The 22,367-nt window shown below is 47.8% G+C and overlaps 1 protein-coding gene across 1 annotated transcript in view; it reads left to right on the top strand.

The window, feature by feature from the left end:
* SCML2 (Scm polycomb group protein like 2) overlaps positions 1–22,367 on the top strand; it is a 747,375-nt gene that overhangs the window by 562,311 nt on the left and 162,697 nt on the right. The window lies entirely within an intron of this gene.

The following is a 22,367-nucleotide window of genomic DNA, read 5'->3' as shown; positions in this document are numbered from 1 at the left end:
AAAAGTGGAGCTGCTGAAATTGAGGATAAAATGTTCATTGCATATAACCCTTTGTGGTGCCTTCCATTTTTGCACACACCACGTTATTTTATCTTTTTGTTAATCTCTGTTCAGGGATATTAAGTCACTAATGAAAACATCAGCCTCTTGCTAATGAAGAAAATCCCGGGGAGCCCCTCAGTTTTCTCAACTAGTGCTTCTTGATTTAAAAGTTGCTGAAATCCGTATAAGCAAGATGTGATTTCCTTAACCAAATCAGTCGAGAGCTCTGCAAGTTAAGTTGACCTCTTGTAAGAGCTCAGCCAGAGGACAAGTTCAATGAGATTTGGTGTCCCAGCCAAAGTTTGCTCCGTGGTACAGACTGCGTGAATGAAAATGTTATTTAAAAGTGCTCCAGCTAACAGAAGGACTTGCCGGGCTGGCAATTGCAGTGGTGATGCAGTGGCAATAGAGAAAAAGTATTTCAAGGATTGTCCATTTTTAAAATTTTTTTTTTTTAGCTTTTTCCTGTCTTTGTATAAGTCGTCTATCAAGGATCATCATTAATACCCATAACCATTAGACTATCTCTGGGATCCTGCATGCTTCTGGGATACCTCTTTAACAATGTCTACGTATGATCAACTTTTTTATTTTTTATCTTTTAGGGAAATGATGCGCAATGTCAATTACCAATAAATTGAATTAGTTATGCATCTAAAAGCACTGTCACTTTAAGGCAACCTAGAAGTACCCCAATCACGTCACGCAAAACAGTGATGGTTGCTCTTTCCCTTTATTTTGATGATCTGGTGAAGAACTATAGAACAACTCATACCTTTAACTTTGTTCAATTGTCTCTTTTCAGTAAAAAAAGTTGTTCATTGAATAATTTAAACTGAACATCTTACTCAGAGAAATAGGTGTTTCATTTAAGTAGCTTTCCTCTCAACCCAAGAATGTTCATCAGCATTAAAAAATATTAAAATAGCATAGCATGCCAATGTCTTCCTAGGAGGTGGACAGAACTACAGGGAATGAAAGAAAGAGGTAACAATAAGTTGCAAACACCTGCATGATATTCTTGTAAAGTAAAACTGCACTAATAGAAAGCTAGTATTACAGAGAAAATAGAGCAAGAACTTTTCTCATGACCAAAGACTTGTTCCTTCTTTAACTCTGCTCTCTTGAGATTCATAGTCACTGTCATTGTTTCTTCTTTGATGGGAGAAATATGCACCATGAAGTAAGCAACAAGATCAATCTTTTTTTCCCTAGCTAGAGAACCAGCTGTGTGGAAGCTTTGTTTCCTGCGTTGGGTTGTAACAATCAAACTTGTCACATTCTAATTGGTGCAGGTTTTCAGCTTGTGAACATTTGGTTATGTGATATGTTAGCACTAATAGTAGCAGATTTACAGATTCTGTCTGTTGAAAAAAATAAATAGTTTTTCATCGCTTCCACTGCAGATTGTGTTGTGAATATCCGGCGATTCATTCATCATGAACCTTGGTTTTAGGAGAGTGCAAGGTTGCAGTTGACATCTTTGTGAGTTTTAATAATGGGTGGTATTAAAGCATTGCAACATATTTCATAGTGCAGGTTTGCTTGGTATACATGGTTTTCCTTTGTCTTGATATTTGATTATTAGACTTCTAAAGTACGAGTTACTTACCTTTTGTAACAGTGTGTTCGAGGCATATGGGCTGCAGATGGTACATTTATGAATAGATCGCCATCTGGTGTTGGGCTCGGATGATTGCACTTTGTTTTTCTTCTGGAGAAGTCTTTGTCGTCATAGGTGACTCCTCCTCTCGGTGTTAGTGCGCATGGGCATCGGCTCCATCCTTAGATTGTTTTTTTCCGCCATCGGGTTCGGATGAGGATCGAAGCGCTCCGGACCGACTTCAACAAAGAAGGTTATAACCGGCGCGTATTCCTTTCCAAATCGACGGTATCGTTATCGAACGCGACTTCACTCCATACCGACGCGATTCGAAGGACGACGACTACGAGAAACTCGACGTAGTCCAGCCCGGGGTCCATGGAAAGGACTCCATTCAAAAAATGTCCAACGTGTGGTGCTAAGTTCCCACACAAGGACCTACACGAAGTGTGCAACCTCTGCTTGTCCCCTGAACACGAATCCAGGGACTGTGAGGCCTGTGCAGCGTTCTCGTCAAAGTCGACGATTAGAAACCGTCGAGCCCGAAGACACGAGGTATCGAGAATGCAGTCACAAGCAATCCCGGAGCTGTTCGAGGACCAGCACCCAGAAGAGGAGGAAGAAGAGGCCGACGAGGCGGGGTCAGAAGCGGACGAGTCCGACGTCGAGGAAATCGACGTCCAACAAACCGTGAGTGACGACGTCCCTTTACCGAAAAACAGACCCCGCACGGTGTCGACCCCGCCCTCGAGCCCGGTCAGACAACCGAAAAAAGTTTCTAACGCCCCGCCTTCGAGCCCGGCAACGAAACAGAAACCGAAACACTCGGTCCCCCATCATAGTGGTTCCGGTTCCGATAAACCGACCACATCGACACCGAAGCACCAGGTCAAGGAAAGCTCGAAGTCGAAACAGTCCATGTCGACACCGAAGCACGCTTCGGCGCCGAAAACACCCTCGACACCGGGGACATCTTCGATACCGAAGAAGTCGGATCCGAACAAAACTTCGGCACCGAAAATACAAATGGACATTTCAAAGAAAAAACACCTTTCGGAACCGAAAACTGCGGTAACGACACAGGAACACGGAACGGATCCTAAACAAAAGACTTTGTTTATTGACCCAAAGACTGGCAAGGTAGTCACAGAACTACCTAAAAAGAGGAAACATGAACATTTGGACGACAAGGCTCATCCAAAGAAGAGAACAATGGGGACGAATACAACTCCTCCCCCTTCTCCCAAACCTCACACACCATCTTCGCCTCTTCCTCACAATAGGCCAGAGATTCCTCCCACACGTCCATCTACACCTACAACAGATGGAGAGAGTGACACAGGGGAGGGGGGACACCCTGGGGATGATGAGGACACAATCCCAGAGGAGGCAGACCCATGGGAGGAGTATAATGTGGGATCAGGTAATGATACCGACCTTGAGTCATATCCCTCAAAACCTTCACCTCCTGATGACAATACTGGGTTTGCACAACTCATTACTAGAGCAGCAACATTTCATAAGGTAGACCTACATACAGAACCTCTAGTACAGGACTTCTTATTAGAGACACTACCTACTGCACAAAAAACATCAGGAACACTACCAATGCTAAAAGGCCTTCTCAGTCATACATCAGAGATATTCAAAGACCCAGTGAGGGCTAGGGTATTGAACCCAAGAATTGATAAAAAATATAGGGCAGCTCCAAAAGACCCAATATACATTAAGGGACAAATTCCTCTAGACTCACTAGTGGTCACAAACGCTCGCAAGAGAGCAAACTCTTTATCTACAGGAGAAGCGCCACCTCCTGACAAAGAGTCTAAACTAATAGATGCCTCTGGCAAGAGAGTAGCATCTCAAGCGGCAAACAGTTGGCGCATAGCTAATACGCAAGCATTACTTGCAAGGTAAGACAGAGCGCATTATGATGAGTTAGAAACACTCATCAAACATCTCCCTAAAGAACATCAAAAGAGAGCTGATCAACTTATACAAGAAGGGAAGTTAATTACTAACACTTCAATAAAGTGCGCCCTAGACGCGGCAGAAACTGCGGCAAGGTCGACAAATACAAGCATCATGTTAAGGAGACATGCATGGCTCAGAGTGTCAGGATTCAAACAAGAGGTACAAACCTCGTTACTTAACCAACCTTTTGATGGGAAAACACTTTTTGGCACAGGGACAGATGAGGCCCTAGAAAAAATGAAAAAGGATACAGAAACGGCTAAATCAATGGGAGCATTGCAACAGCCGACACAAAGAGGTTCCTTTCGTAGATCCACCTATAGAGGAGGATCCAAAAGTACAGGTACAAACCCACAGCAAACCTCTTTTACACCTACATCACCCAGAGGTAATTCTAGAGGTGGATACAGGGGTAACAACAACAAGGGTAGAGGTCGCGGAAACAACAACAACCGCAACTCTCCAACCCCAAAACAGTGACTTCATAGAGCTTCCCCCAGACCATATAACACCGGTAGGGGGACGCCTATCACAGTTCCTACCTGTCTGGGAAAACATCACATCAGACAAGTGGGTAAGACAAATTATCCAACATGGTTATTGCCTAGAACTCACAGCTACCCCACCAAACATCCCCCCCAAACAGCGTCCAATGAAACAAGATCACCTGACACTGTTAAAACAGGAAGTAATATCACTGCTAGAAAAGCATGCCATAGAGAAGGTTCCACAGCACCAACAGGGAACAGGAGTATACTCCCTATACTTCCTAATCCCCAAAAAGGACGGGTCTCTAAGGCCAATACTGGACCTAAGACCTCTCAACGCATACATAAATTCGGAACATTTCCACATGGTCACGCTCCAACAAGTACTTCCTTTACTGAAGAAAGGGGACTTTCTTTCTACACTGGATCTAAAAGACGCTTACTTTCATATCCCTATTCACAAAGCCCACAGGAAATACCTCAGGTTTGTGGTAGAAGGACAACATTATCAGTTCAAAGTCCTCCCATTTGGTGTCACGACGGCACCAAGGGTGTTCACAAAATGCCTGGCAGTGGTAGCAGCTCACCTAAGAAGACAACAAATTCATGTCTTCCCATACTTGGACGACTGGCTAATAAAAGCCAGGTCGCAAGAGGAGTGTCTGCAACACACACAAAAGACAATTCAGCTACTACACCAGCTAGGGTTCACGGTGAACTACACAAAGTCACACCTACAACCAAACAAAGTTCAACAATATCTGGGGGCTACCATAGACACAGAAAAAGCCAAAGTGTACCCCAACCCAATCAGAGTCCAAGCAATGCTTACAATCATTCAGAGATTTCAGCCACAACACTCACTAACAGCAAGAGTGTTCATGCAGCTATTAGGCATGATGTCATCCTGCATACTGCTAATACCATATGCAAAACTACAAATGCGTCCGCTACAAGAATGCTTAGCGACACAGTGGAATCAGGCTCAAGGACAGATTACGGATCTGGTGTTGGTAGACGACCGCACACACCGCTCTCTGAAGTGGTGGAACAGAACAAACATTACCAAAGGGCGGTCGTTCCTAGAGCCAATTCCACAGGTGACAATAACAGCAGACGCATCGCTCACCGGATGGGGAGCACATATGGACAAATACACAGTACAAGGAAGGTGGAGTGTGCAGGAAAGAACACTGCACATCAACTATCTAGAACTACTGGCAGTGTTTCTAGCATTGAAAGCCTTTCAGATACATGTTATCCACAAAGCAGTCCTGATCAGAACAGACAACATGACAGCAATGTATCATATTCAAAAACAGGGGGGGACGCACTCTCTCCAATTATCCAGACTAGCACAGGAGATTTGGAGATGGGCCATTCCTCAAAACATCTATCTGTTAGCCGAACACCTACCAGGAGTTCAAAACCAGATAGCAGACATCTTAAGCAGACAGTCGGAACAAATACACGAATGGGAACTGCACCAACAAATACTGCAGCCATTCTTCCAAAGATGGGGACAACCAGAGATAGACCTATTTGCCACTCATCAGAACGCAAAATGCCAAAGCTTCGCGTCCAGGTACCCACATCACCTGTCGCAGGGCAATGCGTTATGGATAAATTGGTCCAACAAATTTGCATACGCTTTTCCCCCTCTCCCACTAATCCCATTAGTGGTCAGGAAACTGCAACAACATTCAATGACCATGATACTAGTAGCACCCACGTGGGCAAGACAGCCGTGGTTCACCACGCTCCTGCAACTCTCACAAGTGCCACATCAAAAGCTACGAATTCTACCCATGCACCTTACACAGAACCATGGAGAAATAATGCACCCAGATCCAACTCAATTGAACTTAGCGATCTGGCTCCTGAAATCCTAGAATTTGGGTACTTAGATCTCCCCCCAAATTGCATGGAAATAATTAAACAAGCGAGACGTCCAACCACCAGAGCATGCTATGCAGCTAAGTGGAAGAGGTTTGCTATACACTGTACTAATAACAATATCAACCCTCTAGACGTATCAACAAGGGAGATTATTTGCTACTTGTTACACTTACAGCAATGTAATCTAGCGTACACATCTATCAGAGTACATCTAGCAGCTATAGCAGCATACCTACAAAACAGGCAGCGCATATCACTGTTCAGAGTACCAGCGATAAAAGCATTCATGGAAGGTCTTAAAAGAGTCATTCCACCAAGATTACCACCTTCCCCAGTCTGGAACCTCAACGTAGTACTCACCAGACTAATGGGGCCACCCTTCGAACCTATGCATAGGTGCGAAATACAATTCCTTACATGGAAGGTGGCATTCCTTATAGCCATTACCTCACTCAGGAGAGTAAGCGAGCTACAGGCATTAACAATACAAGAACCATTCCTACAGATACACCAGAATAAAGTGGTTCTTAGAACAAACCCAAAGTTCTTGCCTAAAGTAATTTCAGCATTCCACATCAATCAGCCAGTGGAATTACCAGTCTTCTTTCCAAAGCCACAGACGGTGGCAGAAAGGGCTCTACATACACTAGATGTTAAAAGAGCCATTTTGTACTACATAGAAAGAACACAAGACTTCAGGAAAACTAAACAACTATTTGTAGCATTTTCCCCAACACATAAGGGCAATCCTATCTCTAAAGCAGGCATCGCAAGATGGATTGTAAGATGTATACAAATATGTTACATTAAAGCAAAGAGAACATTAACTGTTCCTCCTAGAGCTCATTCCACAAGAAAACTAGGAGCATCTATGGCATTCTTAGGGAACATTCCCCTAGATGACATATGTAGAGCAGCAACTTGGTCTACACCACATACATTCACAAAGCACTACTGTGTTGATGTACAGGCTGCACAACAAGCCAGAGTGGGCCAAGCTGTATTAAAAACTCTATTTCAGACAGTTGCGACAGACACTGGTGACCACCGCTAGGGAGGGAACTGCTGTACAATCTATTCATAAATGTACCATCTGCAGCCCATATGCCTCGAACGGAATATGCTACTTACCAGTATGCATCTGTTCTTGGCATAGAGGGCTGCAGAGTGGTACATGCCCTCCCTGCCTCCCCGGAAACCTGTGTCTGTCCCAACATTATCTTATTTAGATACATTTACATGGGCATATCTTTATGTACTACACTACACTACTCCATCTAACCCTACTATGGCAAAACAATCTAAGGATGGAGCCGATGCCCATGCGCACTAACACCGAGAGGAGGAGTCACCTATGACGACAAAGACTTCTCCAGAAGAAAAACAAAGTGCAATCATCCGAGCCCAACACCAGATGGCGATCTATTCATAAATGTACCACTCTGCAGCCCTCTATGCCAAGAACAGATGCATACTGGTAAGTAGCATATTCCATCTGGTAGAGACGATTCTAGCCGCAGATTCCTTCATGTAGATTCCTTCACGTAGAATTATTCCCAGGCGTGAGACTGGCTCCTGAAACTTTTTGCCACGGCATCCCTGCGTGCCGGGGGGCGTGGCGACTTCACGCGACTCCACCCAGGCATCGTCGCGTACGTGACGTCAGCGAGGTCACATAAGCCCCACCCCGGCGCGCCTACGTCTGTGTTCTTCGTAGAACTTTTCCGCACCACAACGCGGAGCCACCAAATAAAAAACTGTGGGAGCATGGGAACAGTGTGCGAAAGAGCATACAAAAAAGAAACCCTATAAAAACAGAGCAACACCGCAGTGTCCAAGGGCAAAGAGGAGAGGAAGAACAGAGCAGAGACCTGAGCAGCCATCCAACCAATACATAGACAGCAATCCACCACCTCTCCCCAGGAGACAGGGAACCTGCGTAAAGTCATGTCACACGTAGCATGCCTACAACCACCTCCTGAAACAAGGAACGGGAGACCGTCCCAACAGGCAGGAACACCCACCTCAGCCTAGAGGGCATCCACCCCCCAAGAAACAAGGGTAAGGCGCGACCAGAGAGCCCCAACCCAGAGGTGGCAGAGGGGCCAGGCCCCTAGCAGCAAGAGGAAGGGAAAGATGGGAGGAAACCTCCCGACCTGGAGCAGCCATAGCAGCGGGGCATAGGAACACCAGAACCCCCACCTTCCCAGAACCACAGAGGAGGGAAGAATAGCAACCAGACAGGGCCACCGTCAAGAGCAAAAGAAGGTATTCACAGAGGACATGGCCCCCCACCAGGAGGCGAGTACCAAGGACCAGCCATGGGGTCCTCGGAGAACTGAGAGGAAGGGTGGGCCGTGAAGGAATCTGCGGCTAGAATTGTCTCTACCACATACATCGTTACCGAAGGTAAGTAACTTGTTCATCTGATAGGGACTACTAGCCGCAGATTCCTTCACGTAGGATAGATACCTTAGCAATACCCGCGGGGAAGGAGGGTCTGCGAAAGGACCCCTCCAGTCTGGACAAGAGAGGCCCACAGGGGACCAACCCTGCAGACCAGGGAGGCAACCTCGTCCCTACCAGGCAGGAGGACCCCCACAAGTCAAACGCCAGCAGTCCCAGAAGGGATGTAGGAGGAAGAAAGAAGAGTGAAGGCCCATACACTCACAACAGAGGAACCAAGGACAAGACCGGAGAGGCCGAAACACCCCACTCCAACCCCAGGGCAACCGAGCTGCCAAGGAAGAGGTGAGCCCACCCAGAGGGAAGGCAACAGGCCAGCCAAAATGGCAGCTATAACCATAAGCCGCCAGAAGCATGAAGGACACTGAAGCAACCCAGCTCTCAGCACAAGAGCAGGAAGGAGAGGAATGACTGGACCTACCACTACAAGGGCCGCACACACAACCACTTGAAGCAATAGCAACATACAGAAACGCCATGGGGAACGGGCACCCAAAGGCAACAAGCACTCCCCAGCAGAGCAGAGCTATATAATAGCTACCACTACCCCACATAGGGTACAGTAAGTCCCAAAACACGGGAACTCTCTTCAGAAGAACTTCCGCAGCAGAGGAGAAAGCAAAGCGCCACGGGAAAAAACAGCCCGCGGAAGGCTTCACATCAGCTCAAAGAAAAACAGAAGGCCTAATCTCAGGGCCAAGTCTGTGCAACAATTCCAGCAAAAACACACACACAGGCAACAAGGGCCGTCCAGCAGCCAACAATGCGAAAGTCCCAGCAAGGAGGACTCAATGGCCAGCAAATACCACCTACAGCAAGGGCATCCAAAAGGCCCAAACCCAGCTCAGTGCAACAGTCACTGAGGAGGGGAACGGGGAGGAGGAGGAGAATAAGGGGGAGGAGGAGAATAAGGGGGAGGAGGAGGACGGAGCCCAGCCAGGAACCTCTGGATGGCAGAGTCAGCCGGAGCATGGAACTCTGAGTCAGATAAGTAAATCCAGCCTTAAATCGATGTACTGGGGTACTATTAAAAAATGACTTGATATTGAATTGTAAGGGGTCACTCAATTGATTTTATGAATTTTAAGCAATATGTTCATTTTGAGCCCGCGTTGGATGAAATTGAGCCACCGCTAGCGAGGAAACTGTATTTCCAGTTTAGATATGATTGTCTTCCTTTAAATCACTTTAGAAGAAATTGGAGTAGAGAAGGGGAGCGTGGTGTAGATGAGTGTTTTCCCTGCTGTCTAGGGACTGCTGAGATCCTGATCATGTCATATTTTTTTGCCCCCTCTACTCCCGATCTCGACACAAATGGATAGCTCCCCTTTGTAGAAATTTGGGAGTAAGGCGATGTAAGGCGGCATTTAGAATAATGAGGTCTAACACGACACGCATGATTGTTTTTTGTGTAGCAAAGTTCCTAATTGCCCTATGGATAAGGTGTGCCAAGTATTCTTCTTATGAAAGCGATAATACAATGGTACCCATGATGTAACACATACTTTTACATTTTTTAACATTTTTAATTTCTTTTTAAAAGAAGCTGTAATATATGCAATTGTTTTTTCTGTAATAAGGAACATTTATGAAGTCTGTTTTTATCATTAATAATGTAAACTGTTTAACTATGTTGCTACTATTTGGATCTACCTCTGTTTTGCAGGAATATTAGCACACTTTAATCAATTAATAATATTAAGACTGTAGACAGATTGTGATTGCTTACTTAGGGTGACCTATTGTAACAGGGATTCTGCGCAAACACAGAACTGTGCACAGAGACTTAGGACCTCAGTGAATTAGGGTGTGCCAAAACTCACCTTAGTACACAAAATCCCCTAGCAGACTAGCAATCAGTGTCACATTATCTCTTCGTCATATAGCAAAGAAACCAATGATTAGACAACCTAGAACATGCGACTTAGGACCATCTCAGGAATGGTGGGAAGTGAGAACACTCTTTTGTTATCCGCTCATACCAGTCCACAACAGGAGTAAAATAGAGACACGGTAAGGTTAAAATGTTTATTTTAACGACGTGATCTCAAGCGCAGTATTTCAATCAACATAAGCATACATATTATTAAAAATAATACGGTCAGCATGGTTACAATTCCATAAAATACAAAAGGAGGAATCATGTTACAATGATAGTGCAAACAGGTGATAAAAGTGCCTATTTAAAGCACCCTCCCTATCTAGGAACTATGTATTATAAAACTATAGAAGGTCTCTTGAGCTTTTTAGGGGGACCCCTTTTACCTGTCCGCTCAGTAAGTGTAAATTACATCAGGACCGGTTAGTCTCTCTGCATGCCTGGAATCTTCCAAGTGTGTTCAATTCTGGCAAGTGTGCTATGATAAAGGCGCCAGAATCCTACTCGGCTTGCAGCTGCCAAATTGTTGTGTCTAGAATGTGTTACACGGACACGCCGATAAACAGGCTCGCACGTTATAACTTTTTTTTTTTCCTAAATTTTCAAAACCTTTATTGACAAATAATATTTTGACACTGCTTTAGGCCAACAACCCGGAGGCAGGCAGCTAATGCGGCATAGAAAAGACATAATGATATTCATTGCAATCAGTTACAGCTGCTACATAAGTATGTCATTTCCCGAAATTATCGATGATGCGTCATATAGCGGCAATATCATGCGATACTTGCATTCGGTAGTTTCATAAGGCCTTGATAGTAACGAAAACCGAAGAACAAAACAACCCCAGTTGGCTAGCATTGTAGAGCGGTAATTCAACATCATATCAAAGTAGAGAGCGAAGCATCATGATTTACACACTTCTAAGGAACAGAGCAGACTACCGCCATAGTATCCACCGTCAGTCCAGTTATGGAGCGCACACATCCATAATCATATATCATCCATTCGTCTAGCATCCCAACTCTGGAAGAACAATCAATCATTTAGGCCACTTACACAGTTAGTCGACACACAGGTCCGTGCCTCCACGATTCAACCAGTCAGCCAATGGCGCCCATATATCTGGAGGTCTGGATCTCAAGGGCATCAGCTCCCAATATGTTGTCAGTTGGTTCTTACAATATATTGCTGATTTTATCCAGCTCGCTATTGTGGGTGGAGTTCCCCTCTTCCAATGAACAGCTATTTGCCTCTTAGCTAGCAGTAGCAGCATGGCAACTAGTTTACGAGCAGACGTAGGGACCCCTCGCACATACCCTAGCAGTGCCACCAGGGGGTCCGGTGCAATGGCTAATTCCACCATGTTACCTATACATCGAAACACCTCCACCCAATATTCTGATATTTGTTGGCACCCCCACGTTAGGTGGAAGAAATCGGCCATGTCACTGCCACACCTCCAGCATTTTGCTTCGCTCAGCAGACCCATCCTCAGCAGCTGTTTAGGCGTACGGTAAACTCTATGCAAGTAGTTAAAGTGAATCAGCCTCAACCTATAGTTTGGTGACAGATTTGCCAGCTGCGAGCAACAGTACTTCCATGTCTGTTCAGGTATCTCTGACCCTAATTCCGCCTCCCAGTCTGATTTCGAGGTGCTAATTAGGACCGGGGCAGTGTTCTGCATAACTTTGTAAACGTGCGTTATTAGTTTACAGGGTGAATTATTAGAGAGCAAGTCTTCTAACGCAGGAAGCGTGGGGGGAGCTGCAGGAAAATCCGGATATCGAGATCTACAAGCTGCTCTTAATTGATAGTATAGTAACATGTCTGAGGCAGTGGGAGTGTCGGGTGCACACATATTTAAGTGAGAAAGGTGTCTCCAGGGTACAAATCTCTAGCTGTAGTCAGGCCCCGCTTACGTGCTCTGTCCGTCAACCCTCTGTCCGTGAGGGGTCCCAGCAGGGGGTTTCCCCCTAACGGCATCGAGGGGGCAAAGAGTTCCGGAATATCCGCCCTCTGTGCCAATTTTGACCAGGCCCATCGCACCGATTCCACCGTGTTGACGTCTGTAGGTGATCTCTTATAGGGATGATAAACTGCGGCGTTCAGAGGTGTGGGCGCAGCCATGTCCACCTCAGTAGCAACATGCGGTTGGAACGGAACCGGGCGGTGCCAGTAGTGTAGGTATTGGGCTTGGGCACTGTATGCATATAGTTCGAAGTCGGGCGCCGCGAGGCCGCCCTGGTCGAACGGGAGCGTCAATAGTTTCCAAGAGACCCTGGGCTGTTTTCCCGCCCACACTAGTTCCAAAATTGCTGTCCGGAGTCGTTTGAAAAATTGCACAGTTAGAGGCACGGGTATATTAACAAATAAATATAGAAATTTGGGCAATACGACCATTTTGGTTATTGCTATGCGCCCCGTGAGGGAGAGTGGTAGTGTCTTCCATCTTTTAATTTTCCCTTCCAGCCAGTCCATGGTCGTCCCATAGTTGGCCAGCCAAATTTCTTGTGTGGACCTGCTGAACCAGATGCCCAGGTATTTAATCTCAGTGGTCGCCCACTCAATCGGGTAAGCCGTGTCACATCGCTTGGTGTCATCGGTAAGCGGCAGCATCACCGATTTCCTCCAATTTATCAAAATGCCCGATAGGCCTCCATATCGCACAAACTCTCTCATTAAAGGATCAAAATTCTCCTCTGGGTTAGTCATGTAGATTGTCATATCGTCAGCGTACATTGATATTAGTAGGCCGCGCGATGTAAAACCTATGCTGCGATGTGTGTGATGTTGCCGCAGTCTGGCCGCCAAGGGCTCGGTGGCAATAGCGAAGAGGAGCGGCGACAAGGGACACCCCTGTCTCGTGCCCCGCGAGATGGAAAACAGGTCAGAGCAATGGCCATTTACGTTGATGCGCGCCAGAGGGTCAGTGTAAAGTAATTGAATGCCTTGTATAAGCAACGGGCTGAATCCCATGCGCGTGAACAGGGCAAAAAGAAACCGCCATTCCAAGGAGTCAAATGCCTTGGTGGCGTCAAGCAGTGCAGCAGCCGCTTTGCATTCAGGGCTCAGGTAGTGTAAGAGGCCAAAAAGCACCCGCAAGTTGTGAGAGGTCGAGCGACCCGGCAGGAAGCCGGACTGGTCACACAATGCTATTTGGGGCAGCATGGGCTTCATTCTGTCGGCTAAGAGCCTGGCATATATTTTGGCGTCCAGGTTTATGAGTGAGAGGGGTCGGTAGGAGTCTGGACAGGATGGATCTTTGTTCGGCTTAAGTAACGTGATTATCATGGCCTCACGGAGCGTTGGTGGCAGCTTCCTGGAAGACCCTGTGTAATCGGGGGGCTACAATGTCGATGTATTCCTTATAAAAGGCCGCCGTCAGACCATCCGGGCCAGGTGCCTTATCCGCCGGCATACTCGTGATCACAGCTCGGATATCTTCCACATCAAACGGAAGATCCGTATATTGTCTCGCCCCATTATTGAACCAAGCCAGGCTAATCGTATTGAGATACATCTCTATATCCGAGTCCTCTGGGCTTGTCTGAGATGTGTACAGTGATTTATAGAAAGCCGTCATGGTATTCAGTATGTCACGCGGGGTGCGCGCGGTAACACCACTAGTGTCCGTTAGTTCTGTAATAAAACCCGCGCCCCTGGGTGCACGCAGCAATGACGCTAACGTTTTCCCGGCTCGCTCGCCCTCTATATATCTCCTAGCCAGAGTATATTTATTGAGAAAGGCCGTTACCCTCTCAGCTTCCTCCTGATATTTCGTCAGTGTGTCCCTGAATGCTCCCTGAGTCGACGGGTTCGGGGACCGGGCTTTCTCCTCCTCAAGTTGCACAAGTTCTTTCTCCAGGCTCTCCAATGTGCCCCGGATGGATCTGAAAACCCCTGTTTTTAAGAGCCATGCAATTGCCTATAGCAACAGCCTTGAACGCCTCCCATAGTACTCCCGGCGAGTCCACAGAGCCCTCGTTGAGTTCAAAGTATTCTGTAAGTTTCTCGCGGAGTTCCGCACGGAACACCTGGTCCAGCAGAGCACGGGACGGGAACCTCCAGCTGAAGGGTTGCGCGTAAGCCTGCGGGATCGACATACGGAGTCTAACATGCGTGTGATCTGAAAGGGACCTCGGTAGTATATCCGCCTCTATGGTTCGAGTGTGTAGATCTTTTGAAAGCAGCCAATAGTCTATACGTGACCAGGCGTGTCTATGTGCGGTTACGCAGGTGCCCATTTCGGGTTCCTGGTTGTAGGGCCCTCCAGGAATCAACCAACTCAGCGTCATCTATTATGTCAGTCAGTGTAGCGGACGCTCTTGGATGATGTTCTTGAGAAGTGCCCTGTCTGTCATTAGCTGGGGAAAGTGCCACATTGAAGTCACCTCCCCATAGAAGCGCCGCGCTGCCACACAGCTGGGCCCTATGCCATACAGTGTGGAAAAAGGAGGGACTGTCAGTATTGGGGCCATATACATTTACTATCAGGGTTTGTGTGCCAAACAGCGTGCCGAGCAAGATTATAAGTCTGCCCTCTGTGTCAATGATTTCTGTGTGAGTGGACCATTGTAATCCCTTACGTATCAGAACTGCCACACCTCTAGCGTAGTTAGAGTAAGGAGCCTCAACCACCACACCCCATCTACCATGTTTGAGCATAGATGTCCCTCTAGTGGCTAGGTGTGTTTCCTGCAATAGGCATATATCCACCTCTTTACGCAGCAGGTAGGAGTGCACCAGTCTTGCCTTTCTACGATCATTCATACCGCGCACATTCCAGGTAACACATGTGAAAGACTTCACGGTTGAGCAATATGCATTATATTTTCCATCACATACATAGACACACCTCCGCCTCTGTACATTCCAGTTTTAACTGATTCACCCTCTAGTTCCCCAGTATAGGATGCGACGAGCAACGATAACCTTCTGAACTGTCCACATTTTCGTACAGCATACGGTTTCAACAGTAGCCTCCATACCAGAGTTATGCAAAAATGTGACTCATCAACAATAATGACTACCTTTGCCCTACTCTCCGATACGGTCAAACTTCTTAGCCAATGATTCCCCCCAATCCCACCCGCAGCAACCCCCCAATCAGGTCGTGATGTCATCCCCTCCCTACCCAACAACATACCCAACCATAACAAGGACCAGAGTTCGGGAATCTTCCCAGAGGGTACGCAGGGTGACCGCCTCCAACTCCTGCACTTTTGGCAGGGTGGCCGAGCCATCGGCTACTACACCTCATCTCAAGGACCCACCCACGCACACAGCAAGCAAATATACATACATAGGATGGCTCGACTCACGTGACCACAATCGATCTCCAAAGATGGTGAGTGGTATTTTAGCGACAGAAGTCCATCACCTTACAGTCATCTGAGTGCTATCGCAAGGAATGTAGTCCAAAAGAAAGGACAAGGACGACTGTGTCATTCAACATCGCTGAGCCGTTCAGCAGAGTCGCGATTTTCGGAAGTCGAACGCTGGTTCTGTTCCTTGACCAATTGTTTTGCATACTGGCGCGCCGCCTTAGCATCCACAAAGTATGAGGGCCTATCTGGGCCGTGGACCCGCAACTTGGCAGGGTAAATGAGGGCATATTTCGTACCAGTCTGTTGAAATATCTTTTTGGCAGGAACAAATTCCCTGCGAGCTGCTTGCACCTGTAGGGTGAAGTCCGGGTACATCGCTATATCATTACCCCGATATTGAATCTTCCCTTTCTCCCGTGCAAGGCCCAATATCGCATCGCGATCTCTGTAATTCAAGATCCGGGCTAGGATCGGCCTGGGTGGGGCTCCCGGTTTAGGCGTAGGACCCAAAGACCTGTGTGCTCTCTCCACCAGGAACATAGGGGACAGTCCGTCACCAAACAGGTCCTTCATCATTTCTTCAACATAGCGTTCCATATTTGAAATGTCTGTGGATTCCGCAATTCCCGTGATCCGTACGTTGTTGCGACGGGACCTCGCTTCCAAATCTTCATTCTTCTGTTGTATCAGGGCCAAGACTTTATCCATGCCTGTCACCTTCCTTTCCAGCTCGGTCTGTCCCTCCTCAGTTTCAGTGACGCGTGTTTCCAGAACACTCACCCTGCCGTCCTGTTTATCCATGCGCTTCGTGATGGTGTCCATGCGAGCGGCCATGGTGTCCATTTTGGCATCAATGCTTTGCAAGCCGGATTTAAGTTCCTCAAACATTGTCCTGACATCTGCCGCAGGTAGCTGAGTCGCCATTTCTTCTGCAGAGTCCTTGTCCGCACCCCCCGGGTCGGACGATTTAGGTGGTTTGCTTCTGTCGAAAGTTATTTTGGTGCTGACGAGTCTCCGGCTTCCCCATCGCGGGACGCCAGGCCGACGCCCGCGGCGAAAACACCACAGAGCGGGAGAAGGGCTATCGCAGCGACGAGGGCCCCAGAGCCGCCAGCAAAATCGAGTGTACCTCGCAAAATGGCCGCCGCAGCAGTGTGTGGTTGAGCGTTGGCTCCCGGTCCCCAATTGCGCAGTAGGCACCGAATGTCTTTGTCTGCTCCCTCCAGCCACCACAGCTCATCCAGGCGTAACAGTCGACACCACAGTATCGTGCACTGTGCAGATAGGAGATGCGGTCAATAGCAGGCGCTCACCGCGTTCCACTCCCCATCTAGCGGTCAGCGTACTGTGTGATGCTTCTTGGTAGGTTCAGCAGGACAGCCTTCTCAATCTCAGTCAGCACCGTGGCAACAAAGTTGGGCAAACAGATCAATGTCCCCGTCTGTGTGGGCCGGCGAGTAAAAAATGGCGGCTTCCGCCAGTGGTCACGAGCGGGGGAGGTGCCGGTCCTCGTAGTCTCAGCCGCGGACACCTAGGCACCCCAAAAGCAAGGCAGGGTGACCGGCCAATGTTAGGTCTCTGTTAGATCGGCAGCGCACCCCACCGTGCAGCCTCACGGTCAGGGGACCGAAATGCGCCGACCGTAGGCGCTACTCATGTTAAAGCACACCGGCGCAGCAAACAGTTCAGGTGTGCCTCAATGTGCGGAATATACCGTGCAGTTGTTCCAGTGAACTCCCAGTAGTCCGCGACTCACGTGCGCCGTCCGCAGCACGGGGTCCGGGAACCCTCTCAGGTGCAGCAGGATCTCTCCTCCGGAGGTCCACCTCACTCCAGTCCCCGGTCTCAGGCCGCCGCGCAGGCCGCACTCAGGATAGAGTTGTCTCTTTCTCCGGAGTAGCAAATGTCGCGTCTGCCAAACTCCTACCGATCGAAGCCAGATGTTACCGCAAGCTCAGGGCATAGGTAGATCCGAAATGTAGCGTGATTTGAGCGGATAAATGAACGGATTTTGCGCCCGGCCGGCGGAGCTGCGAGGTACAGCAGCCATTCCGCTCAGCGGCCAAGCCACACCCTCACGTTATGATAACCTTGGCGGCTTAGCACTCGCTGTACAGACATTCTCTGCCAGCACCTAACACCTTCGCTGTCAATTATTGCTTTAAGTCACGGTTCATCCGCTCCACAACACTATTGCCCTCAGGCCTGTATGGAGACCAAAATTTGACTTGGGCCACCAATGAACCCATGGCATCCTTGTACACCTTAGAGGCGAAGGCTGGACCCTGGTCCGAATGGAAGGTGCCACATGCAAAAATTCCCACAAAGACACGCAAATCTCTTATGACAGTTCTGGCATCAGCGCTCCTTTGAGGCCACACCCACACAAAGCGCATGCAAGAGTCAACTGCTACTAAGATGTACTTCTATGCAGTATCAGAGGAGAAAGGACCACAGTGATCTAAATAAACACACGCAAGTGGCTTATTAGATATGTACAACTGAGTTTGGGGGCGGGCGTGCAGCAGAAGAAGGCTTAATTTTGCTGACAAATGCCACATTGAAGGACAAAATCACATGTCTGTTTATACAAACCACGGCTGCATGCGCCATCCCAGCATGGACTGCTGTAATCAAAGCCTGTCTGCTGTCCGCGTTGGGAATCAGTCTATCACCAACGTCGTTAATTCTCACATAAGGATCTTTATCGGGACTTAAGTGATAAGTGTACATAGAAGGGAAACCCTTAGGATAATTACCTCCCTTCTCAGTCGCAGCAATAGCTGCCAAGATGTCATCCTCAATCTTACTTTTGGAACGTGTAACCGCTGCCACTGCAAATGTTGCTACTGCTGTCTTCGCAGCCTCGTCTGCGAGGCAGTTGCCAACAGCGTGAACTCCCACGCGCTGATGACCCAGAGTATGAATTACAAAAAACGAGCGAGAGACGTTCTTTAAGCTCCGCCACTCGAACCCAGATCATTTTATGTTTTATTGGGCGACCTTTGGAGTCACGAAAATCATTTTGAGTCCAAAAGGGTAGATTGTCATTAAAAGACTGTACACAGTAGTAAGAATCACTCACAATAAGAGTAGTCACACTGGGGTCCGCATATTCCAACGCAAGCATTAGAGCACGTAGTTCTGCTAATTGGGCGGTACAGTCACCTAATGTCTGTGTATGCACGACATCTGACTTTAATTCACCATCGTACCAACCACAATTGTACAGGCTGCGAAATACGCGTGTCTAGAACCCGTAGCCGCTTGCGCACTACCATCAGTGTAAATGATACAACGAAAATCCTTAAGTGGGCACATAGTCAGAGGAGCAGGATGAACAAACTCATACTGCAAAAACTCTTGAGTCTGCAAAGAGGAATCAAAAATGAACGTAACATTTGGGGATATCAAGGATGTAGCCCATTGTATCCACCGAGGGTGCAAAGCCTTGGAATTTGGTACACTGGCCTTCGTCACTGCCTCCAAGGCAGGATACGGAGTAGCAACCACAATGCGCTTTCCCTGCGACAGTGCACGTTCCTTAAGAATCGCAATTTGCACTGCTGTCAAAACTTTTTCTACAGTGGAAAACCGCAACTCGGCCAAAGTGTACAGGTGCGACTTGTAAGCAATAGGAACTGTGTCTCCCTCATTAAAAGTGAGGTACATGAAACCCACAGCCCCTGGCACGATTCTTATCACCAGGTTTGTGTGGTTATCACGAGTCAACAAGAACTTAGATTCAAGTAGGTCAGCCTGCAAAGATTGCAAGACGGCAGAATGTTCTGGTAGCCAGCACTATTTGGAAAAAGTAGGTTGTATCAACACATAAAGCGGCTTGATACGCTGGGCATATTCCGGAATGTATGTACGTCCAAAATTTAGAAAGCCCAGTAAGGATTGTAGCTTTTTCAGCGTTGTAGGAGCGTGCAGAAGTGCGCATTTCTCCAAGAAGTGAGGAGCCAAGCCTCTACCTTCATTGTTGATCTCGTATCCCAGAAACAACACTGTGTATTCTACAATGTGTGATTTTGCAAAGTTGAAATTATAGCCAAAGTCCGTAAAACGTCAAATTATGCGGTCAACACGGCACAGATGCGGCCATAATTCGTTGTCTGTGAGATAAATATCATCCACATACGAACATGCATCTGCGTCGAGCCTCTCAAGCAGAGAGACTATACGGGCAGCAAAAACGCCTGGACTGTTCTTGTAGCCCATGGCCAAACGAAGAAATTGGCGTTAATTGCCGCCACAGGTAAAACTCGTCTACTTACTACTAAGTGGGGACAAGTTATGGGCAAAGAAGCCATTGGAAAAGTCAAGTGTGGTTTTGAAACTTTTACGCACAAGACTATCCACTAGAGCAGAGCTGTGAGTATTCTGCACCGCACACGTACGACAATGTGAGTTTAAGTAGCGGTAATCCAATACCAAACGGTACGAGCCATCTGGCTTGGTCACAGTAAAAAGTGGGTTATTTAATGGAGACAGAGACGTTTCAATTACTCCTTGATATTCCAATTGTTCAAGGATTTCGGCCACAGAGGCTTTCGCCTCACGCCGGATGAGGGATTGGGGTTGTGGCTGTGCCAATGACCGCAATGGGATCTTGTGTCGAGGGGAAAATTTGACCCATCCACAGTGAGTACGGTACAACGCAGGTGCAAGCGCCTTAGCCCAATCTTCTGAAAACTGCAGCTCCTGCTCCTTCGGCACAGTGTGCGCGAAAGCGGGGAGGATCACCTCCTCTCCTGGTGGAGCGGCTAAGATAAAAGGTGGGGGCCAGTTGACCTCAGCCAACAAAATGTCATAAGTAGTCGTTCAATTTTCCCCAAAAAAACCTTTTATGGTACGTTCTATGTCACGTTCAATTACAAGGACTATTTCACAATGACTTTCAGGGGGGGCACTCTAGTGTCTTCTGTCTCAACTACAACGAAGGTGTCAGTCGCTGTCACCATTAGTAGTGGACGCAGCGCCTCTCGAATGATGGTAATCTCCGCCGCGCTGTCCAGCAGGGTCCGTGCCCATGTCAGATTCCGAAGTTACGTTCGCACTATCTGTGGCAGATCTCGCTGTTACAGCAGCAACTTTCTTCTTCTGAAAAAGGTGCATGTTGCAGCGTCTCTATGTGATTGTCACCATATTTGTGCCTGTAACCTTTGCGTCTTTGACGCGGTGACTCGTCCTGCTTGCCTTTTCCGTCAGCCTTACGAGACTGCTCGCGGCTCTGTTGGGCACGTTGACCTCTGCCGCCGCCTCCTCCACCGGTGGTTGTTACCGATGTTTCCTGCAAAGAGCAAGGAGAACGTTGTTCAGGAACCTGGAACCTGAAACCTATCAGGCGACTTAATAGTACTGCGGTCGCGCAAATGATATTTACACTCAACAGGGGCAGGTGTAGGCGAAGTGGGACGGGAACCCTGTTTCTGCTTCTTCCCCTGTTTTTTGTTCTTACTCCAATTTTGTTTCTGAACCTTCGGGCGGTCATCCTTATCAGACGACCCTTGCTAAATTTGTTGTTGCTTTTCTTTTTTCGCGAAAGGCTTAACACCTAAACTACTTCGGCCCACGGTCTTCTAAGCCTCCGTAATAATTCTCGGCAACTGACGGTGTTGATCGGCGTCGGGTACCTCGCGCAGAGCATTAGAGTCTTGGAAACTTACAGCATCCCCCTTGACATTAGCAAGGACGAGATCACGTACCATATCAAACGCTCCCACGAGGCGTATTCCCAACTCCACTGCTGCCTCTGGTCCGTGCTCATCCTGAACACGCTAGATCACAATGGGCAAGACAGTCATCGACAGGGTGCCAAAGCACCTAGTATAGACTGCCGCAAAAATCACCCCCCAAGTTGTACACTCAGTTACGTCAGGCACTAAGTTTTTCTGCAAACTCACGGTGAGAATCCTGTGTTTCTCAACAGGACTGGTATTTGGGAACACTGCCTCCAGTTGGTCAAATTTCTCGGCAAGCCAAAAAAGCATTTCTTCCTTATCTTGGGGACGTTTGCCCATGACCGCATTAACCATGACAGGACTAAGTTTGAGTCCGTCACCGCCAAGTGGATGCGCTGCACCAGCCGGGGCCCCACCTGGGAGGTTGCGAGTAATGTAGTGAACCAGACCCCTAATAACTGCTCCCGAAGAGGCATATAGGGGTCGCAGTTGTTGGGCTGTCAAAGCACCCGCTTGAGGATGCGGAGTGTAAGCAGCCAACACAGGCCAAGTAGCGCCTGGAATGGACAACGATCCTTGTCTGTCCGCTGTAACAACGTGTGGGAGGGCGCCATTAAACCAAACGGAATGCTGCCAAACAGAAATCGGAATTTCTACTGTCCCATATGGAGCGTACACTGCAGGAGCATCAGCGGGGGTATACGAGTGAAAAACACTAGAAACAGCATCCACTGCGGGAAATGTGACCCATGAGTAATACAACTCACATGGGTACACCATGTCAGCAGAGACTACAAAAACCACCGCCTGCCCCTCAAGAGAAATTAGGTATTATCCAGTATTTGGGTGTCTTTCATAGATTCACATGCCTGAATCATTCCCCGTCGTCGAGACGGGAGCCTCCGGTATATAAAAAGTAATGTCCTAGAGACATACATAGAAAAGAATAGGCCCAAAGGTCTCACCTTAGTAGCCTATCCACGTCCTTTTGCAGGAAGG

This window comes from Lissotriton helveticus, chromosome 8 (genome assembly GCF_964261635.1).
Source record: "Lissotriton helveticus chromosome 8, aLisHel1.1, whole genome shotgun sequence".
NCBI classification, from domain to species: domain Eukaryota; kingdom Metazoa; phylum Chordata; class Amphibia; order Caudata; family Salamandridae; genus Lissotriton; species Lissotriton helveticus.
Note: the sequence above shows the minus strand (reverse complement) of the source record. Positions and strands in the feature narration are given on the sequence as shown.